This window comes from Notamacropus eugenii, chromosome 7 (assembly GCF_028372415.1).
Source record: "Notamacropus eugenii isolate mMacEug1 chromosome 7, mMacEug1.pri_v2, whole genome shotgun sequence".
Taxonomy (NCBI): Eukaryota; Metazoa; Chordata; class Mammalia; order Diprotodontia; family Macropodidae; genus Notamacropus; species Notamacropus eugenii.
In genome coordinates this window covers 42212380-42235466 of record NC_092878.1, presented here as the reverse complement: position 1 = coordinate 42235466, position 23087 = coordinate 42212380, and the positions used below count along the sequence as shown (strand labels likewise).

At 34.1% G+C, this 23087-nt stretch overlaps 1 pseudogene; it reads right to left on the bottom strand.

Annotated features, from left to right (window-relative positions):
- Positions 1 to 21488: 21488 nt before the first annotated feature.
- Positions 21489 to 21801, bottom strand: LOC140514656 (cytochrome c-like; annotated as a pseudogene).
- Positions 21802 to 23087: the final 1286 nt, after the last annotated feature.

Genomic DNA, 23087 nt, shown 5'->3' with positions numbered 1-23087 from the left:
AACCTGGTGTAGTAGAGGGAGGCCTGGATTAAGAAACAGAAAACCAGGCTGGGAATTCCTGCTCTGCTACTGGTTGCCTGTGTAAACTTGAACAAGTTACCGAAGCCTTCTAGACCTCGTTTTTTTACTTCTGATAAATGAAAGTAGGGGATTAAATGACCATCGAACTACCTCCTTGCTCTTTACCCAGTGATTTCAAGGACCTTTTGGAAAGTCTAAATGAACTGTCCCTCCTATTTTATTAACCTTTTCAAAAAAATTTCCTAATTAATAAGGAAAGATTTTTTCATTACAGAAAATTATGACTCTCTCTTCCCCAATAGATTAATCTGGTTTATATATTCGCTGATAATAGTCAGATAGATAATGAGACTCAAAGAACAAGAGGGACTCACCCCCTCAAAGTCAGTCAGGGACATAATGAGATTTACATTTGAACAGAGATGGTAGATGTGATCGTAAAAGTGTTTGACAACTGGATCTCCAGAAAAAAAGAAAATGTACTCATGACACATTTTTAGGTGTAATCTACATTAATAACATTTTCCATCACTTTTCTAAGTCTAAACAATCAACAAAACCACAACTTAAACCCTGATTTGTAGCATTTGCCAATTTCTGAGGTGAATATTTAATAGTGGGCTCTCCTAAAGCACCTGGCTCCCCAGTATACCCCTGCACTCCAGTCTCTTGCCTCTAGACCTAATATTCCAATACTTGCTCATCTACAGCAAAACTATCCAGACCTGTCATGAGCATCCTTTATAGATCAGCCAATTCTATCAGATCCAAATCCATACCTCCCTCAACATACAAAGGTAAGAGGAGATCATTTCTAGTGTCCTAGATAGACTTAGATTAGTATCCATTGAGACTAGCAGAAAGGCATCCTAGTAAAATGAAAAGATTAATGGATTATTCATCAAAAAACTTGTTTATTACTTATTAGTCATGTTACATTAGGTAAATGAATCATTTCACCTAGCTGAGCCAGTTTCATCATCGGTAAAATGGGACAACAACATTCACATTAGCTCCTTCACATGGTTATTTTAAGGAAAGTACCTCAAAGTACTAGATCAACGTGCTTTGTTGACAGTATTATTATAACCCTCTTAATTTCTGTGTCTCTAGTCTTTCCCACTTCTTACCTATCTTTGTACTGCTATCAGAATAATCTCCCTAGAAGAAGGACTTTCATCAAATATCCTTTAGACCAGGGCTAGGGAACTGTGGCCTTGAGGCCACATGTGGCCCTGTAGGTTCCTCAACTAACTATTCTGTGAAGTTTGTCAAATGACCACACTTAAGGACCCTAGAGGGCCACATGTGGACTTGGGGTTGCAGGTTCCCCACCCCTTCTCTAGTCCCCAGACTTGTAAATAAGACTTTGAAAATCACTTAATTCGAAATTATTCTGCCCAGGCTTCAGTTAGCTTTGTCATACTTAGCTAGTCTTTTCTCTCCTCTCTAAAATAAACTCTCGGTTAGTATCAGGCAAATATTATCTCTTTAAAAAATTATTTTCAATTCCAAATTCTCTTGCTCTACCCCACCATTCCCCCATTGAGAAGGCAAGAAATATAATATCCATTCTACATACAAAGTCATGCAAAATAATATTTTTACATTAGCTATGTTGAAAGGTAAAAGAAGAAATAAAACTAAAGTAGCCTTAAAGCTGGACTCAGAGTCCATCAGTTCTCTATTTGGAGGTAGGTAGCACTTTTGTCATGAGTCCTTCTGAATTGTCATGGATTATTATATTACATTCATGAGAGTAAAGAAGTCTTTTGCCGCAGATTACTAGTACAGCATTGCTATTACTTTCTACCATATTCTCTTGGCTCTGTTCACTTCACTTTGCATCAGTTTGTATGAGTCTTCTCAGTATTTTCTGAAACCATCGTCATCATTTCTTACAATACAATAGTATTCAATCACAAATCATATACGGTAACCTGTTCAGCCATTCTCCAAATGATGGGCATGACCTTTGCTTCTACCTCTTGGCTACCACAAAAAAAGAGCTGGTAGAAATATTTTTGCATTTTTTTCCCTTTTCTTCTATCTTTTCAGGGCAAAGCAGTGTTTCTGGTTGGACTAGTTCACAGCTCCACTAATAGTGCATCTATTTTCTCTCATCCTTCCACCATTTGTCTTCTTACTTTTCTGTCATCTTAGTCCTTCTGATAGACATAAGGCTTCTTCTTCTGATAATTGGCCATATTTTTTTAAATCATTTATCATTGCTGGTTTTATTCTTATGGCACTGACTAGGTCATCATTTACATTGGTTCAGTTTACCCATGAGCAATTAATATTTCTCCAATTGCTGATATCTGTCATTATTCATGTGAAAAGTATTTGTAATTATGTTCATATAATTCCTGTATGTGTTTCAGTAAGTAGACTCCTACATATGCTGTCTGAATTTATTTTTACTGGAATTTCTCTACTTCTTCATGTTATCATACATAGAAATGCTACATTGCTATATAGAAGTGCTGACAATTTGCGTGGGTTTACTTTATATCCTGTAACTTTGCTGGAGTTGTTAGTTGATTTAATCAGTGTTTTAGTTAATTTTCTAGGGTTCTCTTAGTGTACCACCTTATGTGAAAAAAATCATTTTTGTTTTCTTTTCAGTAATGATTATTTATTTTTCTGTTTTATTGCCATTTCTAGGATTTCTATTATAATACTGAACAATAATAATAATGGTGATACTGGATGTCCTTACTTCACCCTTGATCAAATTGGAAAGGCTTCTAGTATTACAGTATTATTTTATTATTACAGTATTATTCTAGTATTACAGATAAGGCTTGCTCTTGGTTTTATGTTTTTACTAACATAATTTATTTATTTTCAATTTTCCACATTCACTTCCACAAGATTTTGAATTCCAAATTTTCTTCCCATCTCTCCAAACTCTCCATGCCAGGACAGTGTGCACTATAACCACTTCTTCCCCCAACCTACCCTTCTTCCTGTAACTCCCCCCCCCTTTCTCCCATCCCCTCTCTCTCTATTTTTTTGTAGGACAAGATAGATTTCTATACCCTAGTGCCTGTACATCTTATTTTTCAGTTGCATGCAAAAACAATTTTTAATATTCATTTTTAAATTTTTAAAAAAATTTTAAATTTTAAGTTCCACATTCTCTCCTTTTCTCTCACCCTACCCACCTTCAGTGAGAAAGCAAGCGATTCAATGTAAGTCACAAAATACTTCCATAATAGTCATATTCTGAAAGACTAGTCACCTTTCCTTCTATCCTGCCCTGCCCTCCATTTATTCCAGTCTCTCCCTTTGACCTGCCCTCCACAATAGTGTTTGCTTCTGATTACCCTTTCCCCAATCCACTGTCCCTTCTATTATCCTCCCTCTCCAATCCCCTTCCTGCCCCTGCTTGGTTAGATAGATTTCCACACCCAATTGGGTGTATGTTATTCCCTCCTTAAACCAAATTCCATGAGAGTAAGGCTTATTCCCTTTCACCCCCCCCCCTTTCTTCCCCTTCATTGTAAAAACTCTTTCTTACGTCTTTTATATGAGATGATTTACTGCATTCTGCCTCTCCCTTTCTCTTTTTCCCCCCAGTACATTCCTCTCAACATTTAATTTTACTTTTTAGATATCCTCCCTTCATTTTCAGCTTACCATGTGTCCTCTGTCTATATACATATACATATAATATGCATTTGTATGTTCACCCTTTGTTGCCAAAGAAGACCATGCCATCAGAGAAATGAAATGACTTGCACTTGACTTTGTTTTGAGTGAGGGAGGGCTGTGCACATCACCAGCCTCACTTCTCCTCCAGAGCCATCTGAATTCAGTGATCCATTCATCAGGATGACTGGAGATGACCCAGGATGAGGCATTTGGGATTAAGTGACTTGCCCAAGGTCACACAGCTAGTGAGTGTCAAGTGTCTGAGGTGAGATTTGAACTCATGTCCTCCTGACTCCTGCACTGGTGCTCTATCCACTGCACTACCTAGGTGCCCCACATATAATATAAATATACATACATATATACATATGCATGCATACATATACATACACACAAATAATATAAACATATGTATACCTACACTTACACACATAAATACATATATAAGCATACACACATACATAATGCATATATACATGTATGTATATACACGTATATATGCATGTGTGTATGTGTGTGTGTGTGTACGTGTGTGTGTGTGTATTCCCCCTAACTACCCTAATACTGAGAAAGGTCTCATGAGTTTCAAATAACATCTTTCTATGTAGGAATATAAACAGTTCAACTTTGATGAATCCCTTCAGGTTTCATTTTTCTGTTTACCTTTTCATGTTTCTTTTGATTCTTGTCTTTGAAAGTCAAATTTTCTATTCAGCTCTGCTCTTTTCAATAAGAATGCTTGGAAGTCTTCTATTTCATTGAAGTTCCATTTTTTCCCCTGAAGTATTATACTCCGTTTTCCTGGGCAGGTGATTTTTGGTTTAAATCCTACCTGTTTTGATCTCTGGAATCTCTTATTCCAAACACTCCAGTTCCTTAGTGTAGAAACTGCTAAATCCTGTATTATCCTCATCGTATTTCCACTATACTTGAATTGTTTCTTTCTGGCTGCTTGTAGTATTTTCTCCTTGACCTGGGAACTCTTGAATTTGGCTACAATATTCCTAGGAGTTTTCTTTTGGGCATCTCTTTCAGGAAGTGATCGGTGAATTCTTTCCATTTCTATTTTCCTCTCTAGTTCTAAAATATTAGGGCAATATTCCTTGATAATTTCTTAGAAGATGATGTCTAGGCTCTTTTTTGATCATGGTTTTCAGGTAGACCACTAATTTTTAAATTATCTCTCCAGGATCTATTTTCCATGTCAGTTGTTTTTCCAATGAAATATTTCACATTGTCTTCTATTTTTTCATTCTTTTGGCATTGTCTTATAATTTTTTGATTTCTCATAAAGCCATTAGCCTCCATTTACTCCATTCTAATTTTTAAGGTATTACTTTCTTCAGTGAGGTTTTGGACCTCCTTTTGCATTTGGCCAATTCTTTTTTTAAGGCATTCTTCTCCTCATTGGCTTTTTGGACCTCTTTTGCCATTTGGTTAGTCTGTTTTTAAAGGTGTTATTTTCTTCAGCATTTGGGATATATCCTTTAGCAAGTTGTTGACTCATTTTTCATGATTTTCTTTCTTTGCTCTCATTTCTCTTCCAACTTTTTCCTTTTCCTCTCTTATTTGATTTTTGAAATTCTTTTTGAACTTTTCCATGACCTGAGATCATTTCATATTTTTCTTGGAGGCTTTGGATGGAGCAGCCTTGACCTTGCTGTCTTCTTCCAGTTGTATGCTTTGATTTATCTCTGGTGGTATACTTTGATCTTCCTCATCCAAAAGGGAATAAGAAAATACCTTTTCTCCAAGAAGGTAACCTACTATAATCTTAGGTTTCCCCTTTTTGAAAATTTTCCTAGTCCATTACTTGACTTCTGAGCTCTTTGTTAATTGAGGGTGTACTACCCAAATTTCAGGGGTTTTCTGCAGCTGTTTTCACATATATCTCTAGGGACGTGTTAGTTCTCAGTTCCTCCAAAGTGGTATAATAAAAGGAGAGGTATTTACTCCTCTCTTGCCTTTCCCTCTAGTCTGTGAGCAACCACAAGCACTCTTTTCTACCCTGGAACTGCAACTAGGATTCCTTCCACACAATTACCACCTCTCTGCCACTCAAGTCCTCCTCCTTATCCAGGACCACCACCCAGTACCTCGCAGATCAGCCACATTTCCCCCACCCTCTGTAGCTTCACATCAGTGTGGCAGTGACTGCTGATGCCCTGGGGCTAGGGCTGGGATCAAACCATGCTCCTTTCTCTTGGTTTCAGATAAATATTACTTATTATTTAAACTAAATCTCCATTTATTCTTATGCTTTCTAGTGTTTTTAATAGGAATGGATGCTTTATTTTGTCAATAGCTTTTTCTGTGTATTGATATAATTGCATAATTTTTTCTTTTCTGTTATTGATTTGTATCAATTATGTTAATAGTCTTGTTAATGTTGAGCTAGCCCTATCATTCTGGTATAAATCCTATGTAGTCATAGTGTATGATTTTTGTTATATATTGCTGTAATCTCCATGCTAATATTTTATTTAAAATTTTTGCTTCAATATTCATTTGGGAAATTGGTCTATACTTTTGTTTCTCTGTTATTGCTCCTTTTTTGTTTTAGATATAAAAAAACATTTGTTTGTCATAGAAGAAATTTGGTAGTATTTCTTTTTTTCAGTTTATATAGTATTTAATTTCACTGTTCTTTTTAATGCAAAATACATATTCATATTATCCACATAGCAAAATAAAATGCAAATAAAATAATAAAAATAAAATAGAAAATGGGTATGCTTCATTGTACATTTAAAGTTCATCAGTTCTCTCTCTGGAGGCAGATAGCATTTTTCATCATAATGGACCATGGTCTTGATCAGAGTAGCTAAATCTTTCACATTGACCATCCATACAATTTTACTGTGTACAACGTTCTCCTGGTTTTGCTCATTTCACTTTGCATCAGTTCATGTAAGTCTTCCCAGATTTTATTTTCTGAACTCAAACTGCTCATCATTCCTTATAGCACAATAGTATTTCAACATAATCATATTTCATGCAATCATATAGTATCATTATCATATTTCATGTAATCAGCCACAACTTGTACATCCATTCCTCAATTTCTGGGTAGCCCTCAATTTCCAATTCTCTGTCAATACAAAAAAAAAACTGCTATAAATATATTTGTATGTATAGGTCTTTTTTCTGTTTCTTTGATATCTTTGAGATATAGAGCTAAGAGTGGTATTGCTGGATCAAAGGGCATGGACAGTTTGATGGCCAACTTACTCTCCAGAATGGGTGGATAAATTTGCAAATCCACAAACACTGAAGTACTGTCCAAATTTTTCCCCATACTACCCAGCGTTTGTCACTTTCCTTTTCTGTCATATTTGACAATCTGATAGTTATGATGAGATATCTCAAAGCTGTTCTACTTTATATTTTTTAATCAGTAGTAATTTAGGGCATTTTATTTTATTGATTTCTTTGATTTCTTCTTTTGAAAACCGCCCATACATATTCATGGACAAGTTACCAATTGGGGAATGGCTCTTATTTTTTTTTTTTTTTTGTAAATTTAGCTAGGTCCCCTATATATTTGAGAAATGGTACCTTTATCTTAAAAACATGCTATAATATTTTCCCCAAAGTTTCTTGGTTTCCTTCTAATTTGGATTTGTTGGTTTTGTTTGTGTAACAGTTTTTTAATTTCGTGTAGTCAAATTATCTATTATGCTCCCCACAGTAATCTCCATCTCTTGTTTGATCATAAACTCTTCCTTAATCCATAGATCTAACAGGTGTATTTTTCATGCTTTCCTACTTTATTCATGATATCAACCTTTATGTCTAAATAATTTATTCCTTTTGACCTTATTTTGATATATGGTGTCAGATGTTAGTCTATACCTAGTTTCTGCCAAACTTCTTTTCAGTTTTCCCAGCCGTTTTTGTCAAATAGTTATTTACTGTCCTCAAAACTTGGATCTTTGTGTCTGTCAAATACTATGGTCATTTACTACTGCATGTTATGTACCTAATCTATTCTACAGTTCCACCACCACTCTATTTCTTAGCCATTACCAAACTGTTTTGATGATTGCCATTTTTAAATTTAATTTGGAATCTAGAACTGCTAGGCCACCAGGCTTATCATGTTTTTCATTGCTTCCCTTGATATTCTTGCCCTTTTCCTCTCCCAGATAAATTTTGCTACTATTCTTTCTAGCTCTATAAAAATATTTCTTTGATAGTTTGATTGATGTAGCACTGAATAAGTAAATTAGTTTAGGTAGATTTTTCTTTTTAATTATATTGTTTCAGCCTACCCATAAGCAATTAATAGTTTTCCAATTACATATATTTGTATATATGTGTATATATGTGTGTGTATGTATAATCTATCTTTGTGTGATAAGTGTTTTGTAATTATATTCATATAATCTCTGGGTTTGTCTTGGCAGATAGACTCCTAAGTATTTTATATTGTCTACAATTGCTTTAAATGGATTTTCCCTTTCTGTCTCTTACTGCAAAATTTTGTTGCTAACATATAGTTATGCTAAATATTTATGTGGATTTATTTTATATCCCACAATTTTTCTGAAGTTGCTAATTATTTCAACTAGTTTTTTAGCTGATGTTGTAAGATTCTCTAAATATTCCACCATGTCATCTATAATACTTTTGTTTTCTCAATGCCTATGTTTTTGCGCTCAATTTCTTTTGCTTTCTTTTTTTTAGAGTTTTTATAGCTAGCAATTCTAGTACAATACTGAATAATAGTGGCAATAATGGACATCCCTGTTTTACTCAGGTTTTTTTTTATTGGGAAAGCTTTGAATTTATTCCCATTACAGATAATACTTGCTCATCATTTTAGATAGATGCTACCTATTTCAAGAAAAGCTCGATTGATTCCTATGATTTTTCATGTGTGTATGTGTGTATCTGTGTCTGTGTGTCTACATGTCTGTGTTGGTTTGTGTGTGTTTTACATAGGAATGTTTGCTCTATTTTAACAAAAAACTTTTTCTGCAACATTTATATAATTATATATATATATATATATATATATATATATATATATATATATATATAAAATTTATATAGTCACTTATGTTGATAGTTTTCCTAGTATTTGCCCAGCTCTCTTGTTATAAATCTCACCCAGTCATAGTGCATTATTTTTGTCATGTATTACTCTAATCTCCTTGCTAGTGTTTTATTTCAAATTTTTGCATTAATCTTCATTAAGGAAATTAGTTTATAGGGTTTTTGTCTGTTCTTGTTGTTTTAGATATCAACACCATATATTTGTCATAAAGGAATTTGGTTAGACCTCACCCTTACCTATTTTTTTCAAATAGTTTATATAGCATTGGAATTAATTGTTTTTTTTAAAATATTTGGTAGAATTCATTTGTGAATCCACCTGGTCTTGAGGATTGTTTCTTAGGAAGTTCATGAATGCTTTGTTAAAATTTTTTTCCTAAACTAGGATTAAGTATTTTACTTCTTCTTCTGTTAATCTAGGCAATTCATATATTTTTTATATGTTCATTCACTTTACCTACATTACCATATATACTAGAATATAATTGGGCAAAATAACTCCTAATTATTGCTTGAATTTCATCTTCATTGGTGGCACATTCATCCTTTTCATTTTTTGATACTATGTGGGTTACTTTTTCTAAGTCAAATTAACCAATTGCTTATCTATTTTATTTTTTATAAAACCAGTTCCTAGTTTTAACTGTTCGTTCAATGATTCCCTTACTATTTTTGATTTATTAACTTTTGATTTCAGGACTTCCATTTTGCTGTTTAATTGGGGATTTTAAATTTGTTCTTTTTCTAGTCTTTATTTAGTTGTATGTCAGTCTCACTGATCTGCTCTTTCTTTATTGATGTGCACTTTATGAAATATAAAATTTCCCCTAAATATTACTCTGGCAACATACTGTAAATTTTGGAATTTTGTCACATTGTTGTCATTCTTTTTATGAAATTATATTTTTGCTTCATTATCTTTTGACCCACTCCTTATTTAGGAATAGGTTATTTAGTTTCCAATTAATTTTTTATCCATTCCTTTTATTAAATATATTTCTATTGTCTTAAAGTGATACAAGTAGTATTTCTGCTTTTCTGCTTTTGGTTGTGAAGTTTTTAATGCCCTAATACAGTTAGTTTTTGTGAAGATGCCACGTACAGCTGAGAGAAAGATGCAATCCTTTCTACTTCCATTTAGTTTTTCCAAAGGTCTAGCATATCTATTTTTTAAAAAAATATTCTATTCGTCTTCTTGACTTCTTTCTTATTTACCTTATAGTTATATTTGTCTAGCTGTGAGAGGAAAAGTCAAGGTCTCCTACTAGTTTATAGTAGGAGACCATAGTAGATAGATAGATAGATAGATAGATAGATAGATAGATAGATAGATAGATAGATAGATAGATAGATAGACAGATAGATGATAGATATATAGATACATAGATACATAGATACATAGATATAGATACATAGATACATATATAGATATATAGATATAGATAGATATAGATAGATAGATATAGATATAGATAGATATAGATATAGATAGATAGATAGATAGATAGATAGATAGATAGATAGATAGATAGATAGATAGATATAGATATAGATAGTATAGTTTTACTGTGAATTTCATCCTGTAATTTAACTTTTCCTTTAAGAATTTGGACACTATGCCATTTGGTGCATATATGTTTAGTATTGATATTATTTCATTGCCTATTCAAGTTATATTTTCCCCACTTATCTCTTTTAATTAGGTCTACTTTTATTTTTGTTTTGTCTGAGATCATGATTGTTTGTAACTTCAAGTTTTTAACTTCAGCCAAAGCATGATATAGTCTTCTCCAGTCCCTTATTTTAACTCTGTACACATCTCTGTTTAAACTATGTCTCTTGTAAACACATACTGATATATTCTGGTTTCCATTTCATTTTATTATCTGCTTCTAATTTATGGATGAGTTCATGCCATTCACATTCACAGCTATGATTCCTAACTGTGAATTTCTCTCCATCCTATTTTCTTCTATTTATCCTTCTCCTTTCTCTTTTTATCCTATCCCTCTTCTAATGTATTGTTTGCTTCTGACCACTGCCCATTTTTTAAAAATCTGCCCTCCCTTTTATCATCCTTTAACTTTTCTCTTATCCCCTTCCCCACTGCGGTGCCAATGTGATATTCACAATGCCTACAGCAGCTATGAATATGCTGGCACAGGTCTGAATCGCAAAATACAACAGACTCTCCACATGGAAGACAAACAAAACATTTATTCAAACACCAGAAAGCTAAATCTCTACAACAGAAAACCAAATCCATTATAACAACAAAGAAATCCATGCACAATAACAATTCAGGGGACACTACCATCCTCAGTTAGGCTTCCCACAAACCAGCTTCCTTAAACAAAATCACAAACAAGCTCTCTCACTCATACTAGTTGCTGTCTATTCTCTCTTTCCAAGCTCTGGCTGCTCTAACTCACTTCCTATTCCACTTGTTAAGTGAACTCCTCCCACTCCCAACTCCATGTGACTCAGACTTCCTTGTGACCCAGGCAGGTCACATGGGCCTATTAATGGATGGGAAGGATCTTCCCACTTAAATTACCATTCCACCCACCTACATTCCTCTTGAGTAAGGTAGATTTTTATTACCAATTTAGTATAAACATAGATACATACATATATGTATGGAGATATATAAATATTTCTTCTTTGGATCAATTTAGATATGAGTAAGATTCAAGCTTCACCTGAACCCCCTCCCTACATTTTTCCCTTCACTGTAAAAACTCTTCCTTCTACTCCTCAAAATTGATTGTTCTTTAAATGTTTGGCAGAATTTGCTTATAAATCCATCTGGTCCTGTGGGTTTTTTTTTTCCCTTGGGGAGATCATTTTTGACTTTTTTCCATTTCTTTTTGTAAAACAATGTTATTTAAATAATCTAATTTTCTTTTTCTGGTAATCTGGACTATTTATAGTTTTGTAGATAGTCATCTCAGGCAGATATTCTCACAATGTCTGGGATGTGCCATGTTCTTTTCCATATGTTGTCTTCCTCCTACTGAAAGCTCTTTTATTACTTTTTTTCTCTGGCAAGTGATTTCTTCAGGAGCCCACATTACATTTTATTCTTCAACTAATCTTTTCATTTTTAGCCCAAAGGGAGTTCTCCTCTCTCTGAATTCATAGAATATCCATCATCTATTATTTTAGAGACTCAGAAGTGGTAGAAACATTAACAGATGCCCCCTCCACAATATTCAAGCAATCCATAAGCACTTATTGGGTATTCCTATGGGCCATGCATTTTGCTAAGCTTCTTGAGCACAGAAGTGGCTGACAAGTCTCATCCAACCTCCTCCATGAATGGAGGAATTCATTACAAAACATGTAGTGCATTGCACTCTTGAACAACTTTAAGTATAACAGCTTATTCTAATATTTAATTACTCCAATGCCATTAAGTAAAGTTCTGTCTATGTACCATATTTTTCCATCTAAGTTCAATGGCAGTGACTATGCTAAACAGAGTAAGAGTTCTAAGACTATCATAGGCACAGATCATGGCACACTAAACACTTTTGACTTAATTAGCAGGATTCTGAAATGTTGCAAATACCATCCCAGAGGATAACAAGCAGAGAAAACATATTGTTTCTCTGAGCTCCATATAGGGATAAGGTTTGGAAATTAGAAAATGGAGTTCAATATTCTCATTTTTAGTGAAGCTCACTCTGCAATTCTTAATGGTAAATTTGAGTCGTCATAATTTAAGGAACAATAAAGAACATATGAGTTTAGACTTGAAAAGTAAAGGACTGCTTCTTATTTCTGGATACAGGCAGTCTATCTGCTAAGTTAGAGGTTAAAATCTTACCATAAAAATGTACAGCTTACTAGGGGAAGTCTTAGAACTCATTTAGCAAGCTTCTCTTGAGTGAGATAAAACAGACTTCAGTAACCCAAATAAAAGATCTTTTTATGATTTTTTCCAAGGAGACTTTCACTAAGCCCCTCTTCCATACCTCAAGTTCACCGGATCGTATTCATCAGTATTGACAGGCCTACCTATGGCACTGTCCAGCAAAAAATTCTATTTGTTGCTATTAATAAACTAACCTTTGCCATATTGATTAGCTGCTTATCTAGGCTTTACAGACAACATTCTTCTTGCTTGTCTCAGCACTCTTGTGTCAGTCAGAAGAGCACCCCTTAGTCTTTGCTCCCTGCTTTCATTAGAGTTCTCACAGGAAACCATGACCTTAGGGGTTTTTTCCTCCTCTGTCTTTCTTGGATTTTTTCATTATAGGGTTTTTTAATTGTTCTTCTTACTGCTGGTGTTTATTTTTTCTTTAATGTTTTACTGATTTTCTTTTCTTTTTTTTACATAGAATCATGGGATCATAGATTTAGAGTGAACAGGAAAGTTATAAATTACCTAATGCCCCCCTCCTCACTTTATAGATTAGGAGACCAAGACCTAGAGATGTGCAATGCTTTACTTAAGGTTACAGATAGTAAGCAAGAGGCAGATAGAAAGGTTCAGTAGACAGAGTACTGGACTGGGAGTCAGGAAAACCTGATTCATATCTGGTCTCAAATACTCACTAACTGTGTGACCTTGAGCAAGTCACTTAACTTCTATTTGCCTTAGTCCACTGGAGAAGGAAATGACAAAGCACTCCACTATCTTTGCCAAGAAAACTCCATGTGGCATCATGAAGAATTAGGCATGACTGAGTGACTAAAGTAGGCAGCAGAGATAGGATTTGAACCTAGGTGTTCTGACTCCAAAAACTACATTCTTTAAACAAGAATCCCCCATTCCCCTTTTGTCACACATAGACCCAGAACCCTCCATTGAAACAAATATTGTAAAGTGAATGAAACAAATTGAAATGTTGACCATCTCTTAAAGTATTTATTTCATTTCATAACTATAGCATTACATCTCCAAGGCACATCTCACCATCAGTCCTCTGAAGTCATAATTAGATACTATATTGATCAGAGTTCTGAGTTCTCACCTTATGATGTTCATCATGTAAATTTCCCACCTGGTTCTGTTCAACTGTTCACCAATAAATCTTCCCAGGTTTCTTTGAATTCTTCATGTTGATTATTTATTGTTGTCCATTAATATTTCATTATAATCATATGCCATAATTTTTCAGCTGTTCTGTGATAGATGAAAACTCCTTCTGTCACCAGTTCTTTACTGTTACAAAGAAAAAGTGCTACTGGAAATATGTTTGAATGTATATGATCTTTCCTCCTGTCTTTGATGTCCTTTATGGTTTTGACTAGTATTGATTGCACTGGGTCAAAAAAGATGTACAGTTTAGTGATTATTTTTAGTACAGTTTCAATTTTCTTAGTATAATTGAATACATTCAGAATGCCACCAAGATGTTATTAGAATGTCTGTCTTACCACAGACACTTCTATACTTACTATTGCAAAGTTAGTGTTATTTCAATTTTTATTTATTTTGTTGAGTATTGTGAAACATTCTTATTTTTTCATGTAGTTGTTGATAGCTTGTCTTTCATATTTTGAACACTGTTCATAAATTTCAACCACAAATCCATTGAACAATGGATTCGATACTTGTATCAGTTTCCTATATAGTTGAATATCAGATCTCAGAGATATTTGATGGAATTTTTTCTTAATTCAGTGTTTCATTATAATTCTAGCTGCATTGGTTTTGTTCAGGTAAAAATTTTCCAATTTTATTTATTTGAAACTGTCCATTTTATTATCTGTATTGTTTCACATCAAATAAATGTGAATAAAAAAACTATTAGCTAACTTGAATTTTTTTTAAAAAAAAAGAAAGCTACAGATTGGTTCAGGGGAAAGAATGGTAGATTAGATTTGGGGGATCTGAAATTCAAATCCTCACTTAAATATTTATCATTTATATGACCTAGGGCAATTCCTCTTATTTCTATGGCCCTCACTTCTATCAAAGGAAAAAGGAGGAAACTGAACTAGATGGCTTTTAAGGCCCCTTCCAAATCTAAATCTATGATCTTTGAGAACAAACAAGTCAATTTAACAAGTATTTATTTAAGCACAGACTATGTGCCAGGAACTTGCAATTTCTTTGATATATGGAAGTCCAGGATAAGAAAGCTCTCCTACCAGTGTAGTTCATCACATTCCCCTCAATTTAAAGGGTACTGAGGGGTTAAGATACTGGAAAGGATAATACAACCAATATATGTCAGAAGAGGACTTGAACTCAGATCTGAGGTGAGTTCTTTATTCTTCTGCCATGTTGCCACCCTAAGTAGATACAAAAATTAAATATAAAAGGTAATAAGAAAAGTAAAGGAGAGTGGAAGATGATTCCTTATATAACTATGGCCAGCGGGAGATTCATCTTCATCTTCAGATTTTGTGGGCAGTCTTTCCTGGTTTCTCCATGTTCTATATTCTAATGAATATCCATTTTTAGTATTGGTTTCCCCTGCACTTTCAGCATGGCAAGGTTGTCCTAAGTGAGATGATTGCAAACTGGGTATATAGAAGAAATGCTATAAAGACATCCAAGTACAATTTTAAGCAAGGTGACATAAGTGATCACTGCTAAGAAATAGGAAGCAATGGGCCCATTGTCTATGCAGCAATTAGAACTCTGATGGCGAAGAGGTTTCTTGGTCAATTTTACTCTAGAAAACTTCTGGTTTGGTTTGGTTTTCCTGGTCTTGTATTTTTGTGTCCAGCAAGGCAACTGTGCCTTAACTTAGCCCTTCTCCTTCTGGAACTCTCATCTTTCTGCTTTTCTCTTTCTCTAAACCCACCCCAAATTTGGAATATTCTATTTCAAAATAAGCATGTCCTATTTCCTAGCTGATTAGTGTTCCCTACCTGTGGTGTCAGAGTTGAGAAAATAAACATGCCTAGGAAGACCCTTCATATTAAAGAACTACAGTTTCTTTATCTGCCTAAGTAGCTACCTAAGTAATTAAGCACCAAGTGAACACAGAACCTAGAGTCACAATGAAAGCTCACCCTACCTTTGTGACATAACTTGGAAGCAGCCACCTACAAGAATACCCTGGACTACTTCCTCCGACTATAACCTAAAGAACATACCTGAGGCTTCCTGGTGACATATTTGATTGTTCCCTGATATTTTGTGTTTCATTTTGGAGACATCAGTGTTGGGAGGTTAGCAAGTCACCGTATTTGAATGTGTGTGCCCTGGACAAACGAAGAGTAGGGGTGGAAATTGGAGCTCTAAGCTTTTAATGTGTCTGCAGATGCCCATGGATGATACACCACTACCCTCTTCCTTTTGTCCTTGCCTCCCACTCAGTAAGGGTTTCCAGTGAAGCTCCATTATCTCCATTTAACAAGATAACCTATTATTTTCTTTCAGCATTGGCTGGCCTATCTGATTGTTCTATAAAACCCCTTTCCCCCTAAAATAAAGGTTTCAGAAATAGGAGCAGTCTTAAGGGAATCCAACAATTAAATATAGAAAAGACTTAAGGTCACTCATTGGCCTCAAAAGTAAACCTCATGCTTGCAAATAGCAACGTGATCTGTCAAAAAAATATAAAAACAAACAAAACATAATGATCCATGAATGGGTTGACAGATATGAACCCATCCACAAAAATAGTCTTCATATAATATACACATGGGATAGATTTAGTAAATACCAGAAAATAGACATACATAAGATATGAGAATAAAAATTTCCAGGATCACGTTCAACTCAAGTTAAAGTTCTTTATTTAGGCAGCAGTAATAGCGTCTTTCCTAGAATGTTGATTTCTAGAATTGTTCAGTGGTAGCAAATCACCATAAAATTTCAAAAGTGTGTCATACAGGATAGAAGAGTTAATCAGATTCTTTTAATTCTTTGCATATATTTTCTCAAAATAACATGTACTATCCATAAGATAATGAGGTCTAAAATATGTTCAAAGCAAAAATAACCTGTTCCCTAAGGAAAGATAGACTCAAACAAGTCCCTTTTCTAATTTATATAAACACAGACAAATAGACTACTTTGTGTTATGTTTGTCTTCTAAGTGGCTTTCAGCTAAGCTCCCATCCACATGGCTTTTTATTAAAACCTGATTTAAACAGAGTTTACTGAAAATAAGTATCAGAGACTCAATGACAAACTTTCTCCACCAGTATGCTAGAAAGAACACAAAGGTGCTGGTCAGCAACCCCTTAATTATCGATTTCCATGTGCATCCACTTTCAACAATAATAGAAGAAATTAATATCTTTAGGACAAGGACCTGTACTTTATGTAAATATAGATTAGGAAAACCTAAATCATTTTAATGATATATATATGTATATATATATATATAACATCTCTGTATCTAAAGCTCATTTGGACTATGGCATTACCTAACCTTAGTATGAATTAAAATATTTTACCATCCCTGTTTTTACCTTTATTATGATGATTTTCTTAGGTCTGAGACATTCTGAAAATAGGGGGGAAACATTTTTATCAATTCTTTTCTGCAAATACCTTTGAAGCTTTCATTTAGGAGCTAAGATATGTATAGAAGGTGCAATAGAAAGATGGCTGGTCTTGGGTACAAATTCCACCTTTAACATTTATTTCCTCTTTGGGCAAGTCACATAACCTCCATGGACCTTCACATGTAAAATGAGGAGGTTTAACTAACTAACCTTCAAAATCCCTTCTCGCTCTAAGTTGATCTTATTACTGAAGGGCTTTTTTGGTCATTTATTTCAAATTCCTCATTTTATAAATGAAGAAACTGAGGCTGAAATGAGGGTATGTGACTTGAATTAAATTATACAGTTAGTAAATGCTTGAACTGAGATTTCAACCTTTATCCCTTGACTCCAAATTTTCCATTCTTTCCATAATACCTAAATATGCATTTCCCAGGCCTCTTGAAAACTCATTCCTCTGCCATCTATATAAATATCAAGTGGAAAAATGAGAGTAAAGTTTTTATGTGAATGTTGATTTATATAAGTGTAGTCAGCCACAATTAGGTGGCCTAGTGGACAGAGTCTCAGGCTTGGAGTCAGGAAAACTCAACTTCCTAAGTTCAGATCTGACCTCAGACACTTACTATCTGTGTGATCCTGAACTAATCATTTATCCCTGTTTGCCTCAGATCCTCACCTATAAAATAAGCTAGAGAAGGAAATGGCAAATCACTTCAGTACCTCTGCCAAGAAATTCCCAAATGGGGTCAGACACGATTGAGAAGAGTGAACATCATAGATACAGTGAAACAAATATGTGCTGTAATATACAGTATGTGCAAAATAATATATTCAATAAAAGGAAGGATCCCTCTTGATATTCAGGTATTGACCTATACAATAGCAGAGTAAGTAAACACATAGACTTCATGTGGGGTCACAGATTTAAATATGGAAGAGACATGTGAGGCCATTAAGTCCAACTTCTTCCTTTTATAGATGAGATGGCTTATCCAGGATCATATAGCTTGTAAGTGCCTGAGGCGGGATTCAAACTTAGAGCTTTCTAATTCCAAATGCAATACTCTACCCACATAGCACCTAGCTGTTTCCTCTGTGGCATGAGAAATGAAATGTATTTCAAAGGCATGATAGAAAATTTCAAAACACAAAAATCAAACAGAAGAACCTTCCTAATATTCAACCATGTGTCAAAGTTGAGTATGTTAGGTTGAAAAAATAACTGTGATAAAATCACTGAGTCATTTTATCCCGCTTTTCCTGAGCAAAATTAGCTTCATTTGTTCTTCTCAAGAAAATGTATTGTAGTTAAGGATATCATTTTTTTCTTCCAATAAACTATTTATGCCCTAGTTATGTCTTAAGTCCTGCCCTGCTTTTTTTTTCTGGAAATACTTATATCTAGAATATTCTATAACTGGAACCATCTAAGTCAGATGGTTTGTTTCCTAGCTGAATTGTCTATGCCTCAGGATGACCAATTAATCACATGCATCTGAGTGAGACGCCTTCTTCCCATCACAAAAATAATAATTTTTCCTGACTCAAGAGTTGCTCTGATTCAGAGTGAAGATGTACTAAGCCGTCCCATAAGAGCTTAGTGTTTACCAGTTCCTGAGAATAACTTCTTGCAACATAATCATGGTCTCTCTGTTCTTGCCTTAGTCTGAAGAACATGGAAACAGCTTGAAGCCAGATCTGGTTCTATCCTTTCCCTGTCCTTCCTAGTTCCTCTTTAGAAGTTTTAGTCCTGGTACTAGAATGGAGTGTTGAGTGACTGTTCTAATATACTTCCTGAGTAGTCCTTGTCTCTATGTCCATACTCCATTTAACGTTAACATTTGACTGCAATGGCCTGTCCTTAAATGAGTTAAATTAAAGGGCCTGTTGCATTCAGCAACATTTGGCTCATCTATTTTTTTTTTTTTATGAAGCCCCTTTACATCCTAGCAAAAATGTAACACCATATAACAAGTATCAGCAATGTAGGTGAATGAGAAGAAGAGCTATTTCGTAGAGGTAATAGTCACAGATAAAAAGTTCAAAGTCTTAAAGGTAGTGAAAAGAAAAAGTGATCTCTCAAGTAACAGATATTTCCACTTATATTTGAAAAACAAAATAATTTTAATGAGATAATTCTATAAAACATATCTTCTAAAATGACTATCACTTCCACTGCCAGTGCTCACAGACAAAGCTTTGTAGTCTTTAATCCTGGGATTCAGCCTTTTCATAATCATAATATTATGATCAATGGCAATTTTAAGCAAAGCGTGGTCTACTAAAAGTAACTTGATTACAGACATCGAGAGAAAAAGAGAGATAAGGCTATTGATCATTAAAAGATGAATAATACAAATATACATGGTAGCTCACTGTTCAATAAACACAAAAACCCAGCTAGAAAGCTATCTGGCAGAAATTAGGTTTAAACAATATATTACATCTATATGAAAGTTACTTCCAAATAAATATGTCACTGATATAAAAACTCATATCATTAACAAGTTGGAGGAACAAGGAAAAAACTCCTTTTTCAGATCTATCATAATGAGAAAAGTTCATGACCAAACAACAAATAAAGAAGATCACAGGAGATAAAATGGAGAATTTTGATGACATAAAATTAAAAAGGTTTTACACAAATAAAACCAATGCATATAAAATTATAAGTGACAAAAGTAACTAGGGAAGCTTTGCTGGTAAAAATCTTATTTCTAGGTTCTTTTAGAAACTGAATCAAATTTATAAGAATAAAAGCCATTTCCCAATTGATAAATAGTTAAAAGATATGAACAGGAAGTTTAATTTTTTTCTGACAATTTGAACATTTATTTCTATGAGTACAGCCTTTGAAAACTAAACTAGGTTCCTGAGGTGTTCTATTTAATGTTGCTTAAAGGATCAGATCAAACACGATAGTCTTGACCATGCACAATAGATAACTAACCTTCATGGATTAACATACTTCTGTATGTATTGACTTTGTGTTAAAATTAAGAGGATGAATTAATCAAGAGAATTTAGGAAAAGTTATTTAGGAGACTATTTAATTGTTGAATTAAGCCTTAGAATTACATAATGATACAATATACTGATGAAGATCATTAAAACTGAACCCTCTAAATGATTAACTAGCAAGAACACAGTTATTCACACACTACATGACATGTCTGCAACCTTAAAAATCAATAGATTTTAAAAGTCAACGTAAAGGTATAACTTAGCTTAAACCAGGTATTTAAAAACTCAACAGATGGCCCCATCTTTAGCTGAACTCATCTGGTGCTTGTTAACAACCCAGGTTACTTGAGAATTTGACATTCAAAGATTACTCACACTAGGTTATGTGATTTTTTTTTTTTTGTTTTTTACTCAGGATTGTTATAATATAAAACTCAATAAAATGTCTTTGAACAATTTAAAGGCAGTATAACAGTCAAATCATTATAATTAGATTTTCATGTGGAAAATTAGGGAATATAAAGTGGAAATTCCTGATTTAATTCAGTATACCTTGCTTTTGGACACAATAAGGTACATAATTTTTGTAAAAGAATACATTTTTCTAAAACATACTATAGGTAAAAGTCATGAAATTTCATTTAATAATTATTAAGTAAATTTTCCCCATTGTTTAATAATAATAATAATATACCTAACATTTGTGTAGTGTTTGCTATGTGCCAAGCACTATGTTAAGCATTTACAAATCTAATCTCATTTGATCATCACAACAATCCTGAGAGGTAAGTCCTAATATTATCCCCTATTATTATTTTAGAGATGAGGAAACTGAGGTGAATAGGAGTCAACTTTTCCAGGGTCACAGAGCTAGTATGTTTTTGAGGCCAGATTTGTACTCATGTCTTTCTGACTGCAGGTCTGGCTGCTCTCTCCAGTGAACCATAGCTGAATATATCTAAAATATAAACAAATAAACCAACAGATTTTCCAGGATAGAGTTGGAGAAGATTGTTGTGGATTAAAAAAAAATAGGCTTTATCAAGTTAAAAAAATGCCAATCTTAATTAAATCTTTAAAAAGAAATAGAAAAGCTTAAAAAACTTAGTTGTGGTTAAAATTATAACCAAAATATAGAAAACATAATTATGCTCATTTAAACATTAGCCTACCTCATCTACATAACTCTTTTATTAGGATTGTTGAACAATATTTTTAAGCAGTCATCCACGATTAAAATTCTCTGGTTGATGAAACCAATTTAATTAGGGTAGTTATGGCACATGTAGAAAAACAGAAGATAATCTCATCATAAGACATCTTTGTTTTGTAAAAAATAACACAAAAGACAACTATTACCATTGGTGACTTTTTTAAAGATAAGCTCTGAAGTTTGCTCTTTCTGCCTTCTTAATTCCTGTAAAGATCATTTTTGTTCCAGAGATAATCTTCCGGGGGTTTTTCAAATGTTGCATGAATGTATCATCTTTCCAGATGATACTTTTGCCCTTGTTGGCATCTGTTTAAGAGAATCCTGGATCCTGACCAGTCGTTTAGTCAAAGATTCCATTCAGATTAGGTCATCTTCCACTTGTCTCCCTTTTCAACTGTGTGGGACTGTGCACACTCCTGAATAAAAATCTTCCTGCCCTTGTCAACATCACCCATTGTGTATTTGACTCTGTGGGCACAAACATGCCTTTGCAGGATCTTTCAGCTGACTCCTCCTTCTTTTGCCAATGGACACACAGTACTCACAGTTAGTGTCAATTTAACTGAGTCCTGAACAGGCAGTTTTCTAAGGAAAATAAGCTATCAAAAACTATATGAAAAATTCTCTAAAGCACTAATAATAAGACAAATGCAAATTAAATCAGCCTTGAGATTTCAACTCATGCTCATTAGGATGGTAATGATTAAAGGAAAAAAAGGAAAATTCCAACTATTAGAGGGGCTGGAAGTAAAGAGTTACATTCTTGTACTGTTGGTGGAACTGTGAATTGACCAAACCATTCTTCAAAGTAATTTGGAAGAATGACCAAAAAGATACTAAACTGTATACAAATTTTGACCAAGAAATACACCTAATAGGTCTATCTATACAAAAAGATTTATAACAGTTCTTTTCATAGTGGCAAATTACTGGGAACTAATGGGGTGCTATAGTGCCAATGTAATATTCACAGCACCCACAGCAGTCATGAATATGCTGGTGCAGTTCTGAATCATGAAATTCTCCACATGGAATACAGGACCAAAACATTTGTTCAGACACCAAAAAGCCAAATCCCAACACCAGAAAGCCAAATCTATCATAGTAACAAAGAAATCTATACACAGTAACAGTGCAGAGGGCAACATCATCCTCTGTTAGGTTTCCACAAACCAGCTCCCTTAAACAAAATTACAAACAAGCTTTCTCAGTCCCACTAACCAGCTGGACTGCTTTTCTCTCTCTCCCTCAGTTCTGACTGCTCTGACGAAATTTTCTCTCAGCTCTGGTCTAGCTCTACCTTTTCGTGTTCCACCACCACCACCACCCTGCTCCACCCCTTCCTGTTCCTTGTGACTCAGGTCTCCATGTGACTTAAGCAGGTCACATTGGTCTCTTAATGAATGGGAAAGATCTTCCCACTAAGAAGCAAAATTACATTAACAATAAGCAAAAATGCATTATCAGTATGGGTGTCCATCAATTGAGGAATGGTTGGGCAAATCATGGTGTGTGAATGAAAGGAGATACTACTATTATATCAATGACTGATGGATGTAATGAAATAGTCTTGTGCTGAAGGAATGATTAAAAATATGCTTGCAAAAATGATGCAGAATGAAGAGAACAGAATCAGGAAAGCAATTTATACAATAACAACATTATTGTAAAGACAAGAAACTCTGAAAGATAAGAATGCTAACTAAGTATCATCCTAAAAGACTGATGATGATCTAGGCAA